Genomic DNA, 10,918 nt, shown 5'->3' with positions numbered 1-10,918 from the left:
CACACACACACACACACACACACACAGGCAGGCAGTGAGAGGGTACACTTCCAGCAGCAGGAGCCATAATGGCAGGTGAAGTTTTCTCTCTATGGAAAATACTGGTTCATACGGATGTGTTTTCAGGAACAGCAGACATGCATTTTGTCCAAGTAAATATTGTGTTTTTCTGTGTGTGCGCTTTGATCAGCTGCCAAAATTGTTTTGCGTAACTCAAGCAGCAGTTGCTATATTTCAAAAGTCGCTCCAGTGCACCTTGTCCACCTTATCTGAACTGATTGTTGCCTGGCGAATCAAAGCAGGAAACAAAATAAAGGGAATAGTCTGATTGTCACCTACACGAAACCATGAAACGTTTGTTGATTTTGTGCTCATTTTCAGTGTATGACAACATGTATGAGACAAAACAGTCCCGTGTCACTACAGCTAGGAGCCTGCTGGTACTTTGGTCCATGACATTCGGAAACACAAAAAGTCTGTCCAGTTCTTTCATTTGTTCTCTTACTAGCAAGCGCCTTTCCCCTTTGCATTCCCCATTTGCTGAGCTTCACTTCTACATATGTATTTATTTGTTCTTTCCAGGGGGTGGAGCCCATCCCAAACACTCAGGGAGATCTTTTTTTTTTTTGGAACTGTGGGTGGAAACTAGAGAAACACCACAAGAGGACACTTGTTCACGCCACTGTATTATAATGACTCAACCATATTGGACTGCAAAGTTACTCTTTCTATTTCTTGATTAAGCATTTGTATTTTTGCCATTTTCTCACAATGCTGTGTTAATATTGCGTGATTCAAAAATATGACTGTTTATTATTTGTATGCCAAAAGGCAAAATGAATATTTTGCTTCTATCATTGTTACACACTCAAAGGTTTGTCACACCATCTTTTGGGGTCCACTCAATGACAATGCTTTCCCCAGCCTTTCACCCTAAACCTAACCATCCAAAACATTTGGCTAACCTTAACCAGGACTCTGAACCAAACTGAAACCCAGAGGCTTGGATTTGTGGGCTCCAGCCAAATTGACCTACATTGGCAAAAAAAGGTCCTCACAAGGACAGTGTTTTGTTAAGAATTGGTCCCCACAAGTGAGGATCAACCAGCTACACACACACACGCAAACACACCGATCAAAACCTTTTTTTTTTTTTTTTTTTAAGGTGACTCCCTTTTTTATGGAGCCCTGCGGGAGAGACAATAACTAACCTAAGATATGAAAGTTACCTACAGCCTTCTGCCCAACGTTTGAAATGATGCGTACTTTAAAAGTTACTTGTGATAGATGGTGTTGTCACTTGTGTAGCTCATTGGAGAAATATGAAAGAAAGACTGACGTGTCCACTCAAATAACACTGTAATTGAGATGACTAAGTATTTATAGTCAACACTCCCGTGTCAAAGTACTGTGGCTGTACACCTTGGTACTTTCCAGACTATCCTGGTATGTGTTCACTGTTGTGCAATATTGTTGAATCTATGATACACCTGGCAGCACCGTGGTGTTGAAGTTAGAGAGCCACACTGTTCAAATCCAGCCTGAAAAACACTGGTTTTGAGCAAATGTGTGCATAAAATGTAGCATTTGTATTTTCCTTCCAGTGCACAGGCTTCTTCCAGGTGCTCCAATTTCCTCCCAACAGGTTAGTCTGCAGTATGACTCTAAGTTGTCCGTATATGTGAGTGTGTGTGTGAGAGTGATTGTCTGCCTGTGTAGGCTGGGGGGTCCTCTGTCTGTAGCCCCAAGTAGCTGGGACAACCCTGTTATGGTTGATGTTTTTTTTTTTTTGAGATGCCCACCTTCATAAAACACTTGGAACAGAAAAAGACCTGTATATAATGATCTCTCCCACCATCAGTCCCCTAAAAAAGGACTTGAATCCAATGCCAGCCTTCAAACCATCACTTGCCTCTATTACTCACTTCTCTATCATTCTTTCAACTAATGTCATGTTTTATTCTTCTTCAATGGTGAGACATCTAAAACCTGTTTCAATGGACTTTCATATCTTTTCTCCGCGGTGAAGACTTTCAACTGTCACACATCACAACCCTGCCTGAATTCCACAGTCATCTTGTCTTTGAAACAAAGAGGATGATTCCCCTCGCTGTCGCGCCCTCATTAAAATAACACGTCCATCTGAACCAGTGCACATGACTTATGTCACCACACTGCACCTCTCCACTGCCACTGACTCAAACAGAACGTTTGAATCATGCTGTATATTTACCGTTTCATTTAGAAAAGAGAAAACAAAAGATGCAGCTGTTAGCAGTTGGCATGCTGTCTTCCATCCTGAGGATGGCTCTTGACACGAGAGTGAATGAATCCCTCGGTTTGACAAACAGATGCCTTGCAAAATGTCAACCCTTCCTCACTCCTGTGGCGTAATATACTGACGTTGGGAAAGGGGACTTTTGCGTCCTATAGTGACACCAAAGGCAGCGCTCTGCATTGCATGTTGGCGCATGGTGAAAAAAACATTTTCCTTCTCGGGGACGGGTGTCCGCAAGATGCAGAGAGACTTCGGGAAGCTCTCTTCAACAAATTACATTAGATCTCAGTTGCCATATGAAATATATGTGTCACTTGTGTGGCTCTCCTCCTTAATGACGGTGAGAAAGTGATGTGACTAAAACGCACAGCCATTTGAGCTGCAGAAGGAGATTACACTTCATGTCATTCAGCAGACGCTTCTATCTAAAGGACTCCAAAATATGCCCATTACTCCATGATGGTGGTTTGAAACTAGATGTGCAAAGACACATCTTGTACTGGAGACGTGATCTAAATGAAACAAATGCTAAATTCTCAAGAAACGTCATTCGTCCAAGCGCTTACTTCACTCACGGTGGACAGCAACAGTAGCTGCCATTGTAATGGGTCGCACATTTTGCCTGCTCACTCCCAACCTGTCAGCAGAGCACATGAGCATTAGCACTGGCAAAGTGTACAAAATGGTGTTGTGGACTATGGTACTGGCAACCAACCGAGGCACTAAAGTGAAGGACAGGACTCTTCTGAAAGGAACAGAAACGCAGTCTTAGCATGGTTTATCGCAGACATCCGATGAAAGATTTAAGTTGTATTCAGCTATTTTTGGTGTGAACAATGGTTCCTCAGTAAGATCATAAAAGTTTGATGCTCTTTTGCATGTTATTAGGTGCTTAGGTCACTGCGCACATCATGTTACTTACATCTTTAAATTCACTGTTTCCACTTGAAATTGGAAAAATTGGAATCCAGGAAACCACTGTTTTGGTTGCTCTTCACAAGAAGGGAACTTGGTGGCATCAAGAGAAGCAGTTCTCAGATTAGCCCAACATGAGAAGGAAAGAATTTCATGAACATCAACCATCAGTAAATTTGTCAACGTGCCACATTTCCATTTCTAACTATACAATTACAGGCACAATGGCTGGACGACATGCATTCATTTAAAATTGCTGCAGAAAATCTCCCCAAGACGCCGGTTGCAGGTCCAAAGATTTGGCTCCGACAAAATCACACTCAATTTTAAATGACGACATTCCGCCACTGGAGCACAAGTCCATAACCCATATTTTCAACATCCTTCAAAACTGATGAAACGCAAAGAAACATGGGGGATCATTTTCACACTCAGTCTCAAATTAATAGCGCTTGGCTTTCATCTTCCTCCCGCGAGTTTTCGCGCAGTCATTTCTCATGACGCAGGCGCAGACTGGCTTATTTGTAAAGAGTGACAGGCTGTTATTGTGTGTGTGTTGGTGCAGCAACATCAACACTCCATGTGTCTCCCCCTCCTCCTCCCCGTGGCCTCGCCCTGGTTCCGGGACTCTGTTACAGGACACGGGAAATAATTGGCCATCGCTTTCATCACGGGATTATGAGAATAAATCTACTTTTGAAGCAGAGCAGAGTTAACAGTCATTGAAATCCTGTTACATGGGGTATTATCCCAGCAATTAATTGCTTTTTTCTAAAGCTAAGCTCTGTTCTCCCTGCTGGCCCGCAGACTTTGATAGATTCACGCCGGTTGAGTCACTCAGGAAAGAGGCTGGGGGTAAGAAGACATGCAGGAAGCAGCGGTTACAAATAGAAGATTTCCGAAAGCCCTCTTACTTCACCACTAGTCAATCACGTTTTGACTTGAGGGCATTCTTTGTGTTCGTGATCACACACAGCAGGTATGTTAAAACACAAGCCCCTTTGAACCATAACCGATCTTTAATGTCGCAGCACAAAGACGATCAATGTTGCATGACACTTTCATGTGCAATCCTCAAAGGGATTGCGGCGGAAAGACTTCTTACATTTCTGATAAAAAGAGAATCAAAGCAAAGTGACATCAGGGGGGAAATGTGCGAGAGAACACGGGATAGACAAGTCATCGGGTAAATGCGTTTTGCCACGAGCTTTCAGCTGATCAAACTCTTCCGTCGATCCTTTGCTTTCATCCACAACTGAAAGGGGACGATTGCAAGTGATTGCTCGGATTTAAAGTTGTGTATCTGTCCCCACTTTTTGAAATTCCTGCATCAGAGAGTGGAAGACCTATAGCTGTTTTCTCACACGTCTCCCCAGACAGCCCAGTACAGAAGCAGAGCATCCCTGCTCATGTCAGTCTGGAGATGTATGAAACAGACACAGCGTTCATTTCTGCCAACCCACTTACATGGACTGGTTGGGAGCAGAAATAGCAAGTCCCTCGACATCGGTTGCGAAAAAGAGGCCTCATTGTTTACCAAGAGGTGGCAACTCAGCTCCTACAGCCAAAGTCCAAAGAAGTCCCGGGTGGAGAGTGACATAGGATGACATAGGAAATGCTGAGTTACCTATTGTAACTTGAGTTCTATGAATACGTGCGATGCCCTCTAACGGGTTTCACTATTGGTTACCTCCACTCCGAGGCCCCGCCTCACGCCTGAGAGCGATTGATTGTGTCTCCATCCAGGAAGGCTCCACCTCTCCCCATAAGACCCCCTGTTTGCCTTTATGCGTCCTCCTTTTTCACTCACCCTGAGAGTGTATCGTCAACATCATTGGATGCTTAGAAGTACGGAGTGAGCGAAGCGGGCGGCCATCCTGGAGGGAGCTGAGTCTGGTTCCCCTCCCCCGGCGGAGGCCAGAGCGTCTGCCTCCTCGACGGCTAAGCAATCCAAGAAAGCCTAGGACAAAACCAAAGGGTTCAAGAAGTCCTCCAAACCGTGGGATGAGTACGACGACTCCGAAGGGAGGAGGGTGAACTCTGACTGACGTCACACCTGAGTACGACCTTGCACTAGCCATGCTCGCAGAAACAACAAAGAAAGCCACTCATTGCAATTATCAAATGTGATAGAACAGCAGACTGATAAGCTGTTTTGTGTGGTAGAGTCACGTCCTTTTAGGGGAAATTGTGAGGAGGGAAGCTACACTTGAAGACATGATGCACTGACGGCTGCATGGAGCTCTGCCTGCCAGCGAGAGGGTTGTGTCCTCTGTTTACATGTGGTGGACGTTTGTATTTATCCACCTTTCAATGCTGACACGATCCTCCTTTACATCAGCTTGACTATACACACACCGTCATCATATTGTGGCCGTTGTTGTTTTTATGCGTTTTGTTGTAAAGAACTGGGTGCTGTGATATGAACACAATTAATAGGTCTGCCTAGTTAATTTTGGGATGTGAAAAAAAAAAAAAATTCTCAGCGAGGTGACGTTGCTAATGTGCAAACTTCCATTGAAGAACAGAAGGGTAGACAAAAAAAGAAATTGCATGCAAAATATTTGCACAAAAAATACACATCTGATGCTTGCTACTTCCAATTCTAACACGTTCCGTCCAAACCATCTGGCCTCCCTGACTTTGTAACATCACCCACCAGTCAAAATACTATACAATAGTAGGCTGTGAGGTGCTGAGTGAATCCACTGACGCAAGTATAGGCAAGCTGAACTGCAGAAACAAACATTTTTTATGCCAGATAATTCTAAACCCTTCTAACTTCATACAACCTAAAAGTTCAGCGTCCACTAGAACAACACAACACAGTTTTGCACATTGCAAGCATAATACTTTCTTAAAAAGGACATATTTTTGATTTCTTTTTTTAATTTACTGTAAATCAAATGTGTTATGTAAAATGATATATTTTTCAGACTGCGAGGAGACAGCTTGCGTAACCTCAGTGATGAGCTAATGGTGGTGCCGGTGATGTGTGCGCCAGGCCAGGCACTTCCCATAAGCAACAGGAAACCCCTGTAGTCACATCAGGACACAGCGCAGAGAGACGTGATCTTTCACTGAAATCATGTGTTGAAAAGAAAATAGAAAGCGTCCTTATGAAATGTACTTCTTAGAACAGGAAGGGGAAGTGACCTATTCTTCAGAGGAAAGTCTTAAGGTGGTGGAATACATGTTGAAAGTTTCTGGGAAAAGAAAAACACATGAATTCACAAAAAACAACTGTCAAATCACCACGCTGGAGAGACAGCAACATCCTGTCAGTGGGATTATACAGTAATTTCCAAACAGTCATAAGTCAAACGTTTTCCTTTGTACTTATAAAGAAAGGCAGTTGAAGAGGTACATCTATCAGCCAGCATCAAAGTAATAACTTAAAAGTTATTTCAAAGATAATACTATTGACTGCTCAGATTAAGCGCAGTTGAACTATTAAGTATGATTATTTCATTAGATTATTATTAGAGATTTGATTATTAGATTAAGTTATGATCGTATAATAAGTTTGTCACAGTAACAGTCAGGTTTAAAGAGTCACTTTGAGCAGTCTGCATTGCAAGTGAGTAAAGTAGACAACAACAGTCAAGAACAGAATGAATTAAAGAAGAACATATCAGAATGAATGACCCAATGTCGCATGTTAAGGTGCCATCTTTTATCTTCAATAAACAGGAAGTACATGAAACTATCATACAAATACTAGTGCATTGTTGATATTCTTGTTTCAAACTTATTCTCATTGAGAAAACCAAAATATTGCAGGATAAACCATTCATTGAATGTTCTGTTTAAGTTGGAACAAACATTTCATTTTTTGGTTTTATTTTAGCTTCTTGGTTGTAATAGCTGTATCTGTTGAAGAAGATAATATGAATAGTGGTAGTGACTTTTGCCACCTGGCTATTGAAAATACATCTCTTTAAATTGTGTAGCTTGTTTCTTCATTTTGTGATTTATTTTTAAATATTGCAACTGCAATTCAACATGTGATATTTCTTAGTTATTTTGCATGTCAAACTGCTTCTGTTTGGTCATCAGATGGTGCTGCCACCGTTTGTGACTGGTGGAGTAGGTTGCCAGGTTTTCCACCGTGGTGTCTTCAACGCCGTGGTTCGCTTTTGTTCAGCCTTAGTGATTCAAAATTCACATTAAATGACATTGCAATGTCAAAATCATTCAGGCTGTGCTTCAAAAAGGTTTTGTTCTCTGAATTCAGTTCATATCCATCAAATTCTTCACAAAGTCTTTTAGATCTTTGAAGTCTCGAGAGAAGAGACATCAAAGATCAGAAGCAACTGACTACAACAAACACACAAACAAACATAACTAATACAGACACATACACACACACACAAAATTGACTGTTTTATACAGTACAACACAATAAAGAGGATATAACACAGACGCAGGTTTGTATCTAGCTACACTCAACCACTGTTCTGGAAAGTGGGCATGGGCAGAAATTAGAAGAACCGTTCTTCACTCCCTGTCAAAAAGTATAATGTAAGTAGAACTATAGCATATAATTATAATATAATAACACAAAAGAACAACAAAATAGTGTCTTCTGGCTTATTCAGATCATTATTCATGGCGACATGTTCATTATAGATGGTGCAGCGAAATGTGTTGCTGATAATTACTTCCCTTTTCATGATGTTCAAACTTCTACATTTTATAAAATGTATGGACTTGTATGGAAAAACCTAAAGCTGATGCGTTGCATGGCACAAGTTAACACATTAAAAGGATTCTTATGAGAATGATTCTTCTCTCTGCTCCTGTTCCGTCCATCACATCACGTTGAGATGGAAGAGTTGTTTGTTTGATGTGGGACTGAACTTCTTCTGAAAAGATGTCACGTCCATTTCATGTCAAATATATATTAATGCGTCAATCAATCTCTTAGAGCTACTGTTCACATTGAAAAGTCAGTTTTACTTTTCAACCACGGATGTGAAAAGTTTCTAAAAAATTGCAGACCTCTCAAAAATGTCCTCCAACTCCAGCCTCTCTTGCCTCTTCACTCTGGACAGATGGAGGATTTCTGAAAGATTCATTCTGTCTCACTTCTCTGGGTTCAGGTTTCAGGGCATAACTGAGTTATTCAAGGATTTATTGGCGTTTTTATTGGCCAGACAACAGAACCATCGTCTCGACCTGGGTTGGTTGAAGTCGAGCTGGTGTTATGAAAATATGGAGCACAGTGGAGTGGTGACAGAATCAAAACGCTTCTCCATATCGTGTCAATAGTCACAAGTTACTACAAGGAACTCAACTTTTTACTGAAGGTTTTGCAACATTTCACAGTTGCACCCCAAAGAAGTTGAAGGAAACATTGAGAATGATTCATTAATTTCCTGCTGCTTATTGAAAGTATTTTGGGGCCGCAGTCCATTCTGGCTACCTGGGGGCGAGAGGACAGGGGAACCCTGAACCGTCCGTCTCGGACAAGTGAACTGGCATTGAAGAGTAGCAGACAGCGAGGATCTGAAAGCTGAACGCAAGAAGAAACAAAAAAAAGTAATTCTGTTCAAATATGCCTTTGTAACATTTGCATCAGTCTGTTTAAATAATGCACTCCATTTTCTCCACTATCCACCAGCATTAGCATCAGGAGCCTCTGTCTTACCACTCAACAGGTGAAGGAGCTGAGAAAAGAATCTAATCTCGGTGCTGAGGATTCATTAAAGATGCACTTCAGGATTTGTTTTTAGCCCAGCGAGGTCATTCATGAGCTGCAATTCAAAAGCCAACACCTTGGGCAGGTGTGTGTTGTGATGGAACACATCTAATGAGAGGCAATTCACAGCGATGCTTGGCTGACGGCCAGATCAGATTGGACTATTCTCAGAGCAGATCAATTCCCGGCATGTCTTTACGGCCGCTGCTGCCGAGAGACTCAGCTAATTATAACCAGGAAGAGCATGCCCGGCATTCTGGTTGCTCCTCTGGCTCCCTGGTGTGGGGACACTCCTGCGTGGGTGCCCTGACCTCACGCACACCTCCTTAAAACAGTGGCACACTGACGTGATTTTCCGACCTCAGTGACGATGTTTTGAATGGAGTGTTGTCAGGTGATCCTGACCAACAATAGAGAGGCTACAAGTCGACCACGGCTGAGAATGGACCGTCATCTGTGTCTGGTTACATGGGTAGTAGGTACTGCAGTGGTAAATTTGAGGAACGCATTTTAGTGCACCACCTGTCGATACCATTTTATTGGTTGCTGCTTTTAATCTTCTAATCCTGGTGTTGTTTCTATGACATTGACATCTATATCTTCATCTGAATTCTCATTCATCATTCTCTCATATTCTTCTGTGACTGTGAAACCATCTGAAAGTCATTACACTTTTTACAACTACATGTTTTATTTGTCTGGCATCCATACAAAAAGCATTTTTCCTTGTTATTATGCCAAGGCCAGTGTTTAACTTTGTATTTCGTCAGTTCAATATATTGGAATTAAATTGGTTTGCTAGTGCAGGGGCAATGCTCCTGTGTTGGGCGTGAACTGTCTTGACTTCCTTCCTCCTGTTATACCTTCTCCCTGTTTACAGTCCAGGATATAGAACCTTAAGTGGGCAGCACTATGTAAGTGCTTTACTCAGTTCCTGTTACATTATGTATGAAGATTGATCACATGAGATGTAAGGGTGTTTGCCTAAAATAATTTTGCAACAGTGAATGTTGGTTAATATATTATGTTGATGCATCTGTCAAAAAAAAATTATAATATATATATATATATATATATATATATATATATATATATATATATATATATACACACATTACACATTGTATCTTCATACATAATGTAACAGGAACTGAGTAAAGAGGTATTTTCCTGATCTAGTCCTTCGGTTACACAAATAACATCATCCACATCAAACTCCATTGTGTTTATGCAACAGTCAGGGGCGCCCAATAGGAAGACAGCCATCTACCATTTGTTCACAAAAGGTATCTAGATCACAAGGCCTATGAAGATAAACTTACATAAGATGTTCATTAAGAGACTCCTCTCTCATGACTTTGGTATTTGGTGCTTGAGATGAAGGCTTGTGACACCTATCCACCTTCAGTCTATGTCAACGTTCCATTTCAATAGCACTAAACCTGATCAGAACCAGGTGTCTCTCGGCTGCCCGCGTCCATCTGGGCGACTCTCTCTGCTGTCTCCACTCCCTCACATCCCATGATCACGGCAAATACTGAAACTTATTGCAGTGCCTCCCAGATGCAACGACAAACAAAGCGGTTGACACACATGATTTGCTCCTGACTCACGTTATTCGCCAAGCAAACACTGTACGAAAGGTGGATGTCATCATTTCAGTGAAATGTGGAGCTCCACCGTGTTTGAACAAGTTCACATGACCTTTTTTTTTTTTTTTTTTCCAGTCGAGCTAGTGTGACCTGGCTGAGGGCGTGACCTCTGCTGGAGAACTGGGAAGGAAAACACATGCACACGAGCCAACTGTTTTAATCCTCTTCTGCAGTCACATAACAAAATAGAGTCTTGCACAACCTGCATTTTCTCATGTGGGCGTCGACAACAAATAAACATTTGTAATTAGTTCATCTCCTCATGGGAATGGTTTCAAGGGCACACTATATCCACCTCACCCGGCAACCCCAGGAACTTTTCCCCAAATATTGCTGAATATTCCACACACGCACACACAGTTACGGCCA

The sequence above is a fragment of the Synchiropus splendidus genome, chromosome 4 (genome assembly GCF_027744825.2).
Source record: "Synchiropus splendidus isolate RoL2022-P1 chromosome 4, RoL_Sspl_1.0, whole genome shotgun sequence".
NCBI classification, from domain to species: domain Eukaryota; kingdom Metazoa; phylum Chordata; class Actinopteri; order Syngnathiformes; family Callionymidae; genus Synchiropus; species Synchiropus splendidus.
Note: the sequence above shows the minus strand (reverse complement) of the source record.